This window comes from Egretta garzetta, unplaced genomic scaffold, assembly GCF_000687185.1.
Source record: "Egretta garzetta isolate BGI_Z169 unplaced genomic scaffold, ASM68718v1 scaffold923, whole genome shotgun sequence".
In the NCBI taxonomy this organism is placed as follows: Eukaryota; Metazoa; Chordata; class Aves; order Pelecaniformes; family Ardeidae; genus Egretta; species Egretta garzetta.
This window is the reverse complement of record NW_009259193.1, coordinates 80,724-81,015: the sequence shown is the minus strand read 5'-3', so window position 1 is coordinate 81,015 and position 292 is coordinate 80,724. Positions and strand designations below refer to the sequence as shown.

Below are 292 nucleotides of genomic sequence, written 5' to 3'. Positions count from 1 at the left end.
GGCCCCACGTGGCTGGGTCAGGGCAACCCCTGCCATGCCTCTGCCTGCCGTGCTGGGCAAGGAGTTGGCATTGGCAGGGCCGGGCTCAGGGTGAGAAAGGTGCCGTGGTGTTGAGCACCCCTCCCTGCTGCCTGCTTTGGGGCTGGTGAAACGCATCGTCCCCCCCCCAGCTCTGCACATTGGTAGCCTGTCCTGAGTTGTCCCTGTCCTCCACTTTGGGAGGGTGGTTGGTCTAATCACGTGAATACCAGAAGAGAGGAGCTGGTCGAGCCGTGGGGGGATGGCGGGGGGG

The 292-nt window shown here is 64.7% G+C and overlaps 1 protein-coding gene across 1 annotated transcript in view; it reads right to left on the bottom strand.

The window, feature by feature from the left end:
• LOC118451982 (ribonuclease inhibitor-like) overlaps nucleotides 1-292 on the bottom strand; it is a 4,155-nt gene that overhangs the window by 936 nt on the left and 2,927 nt on the right. The window lies entirely within an intron of this gene.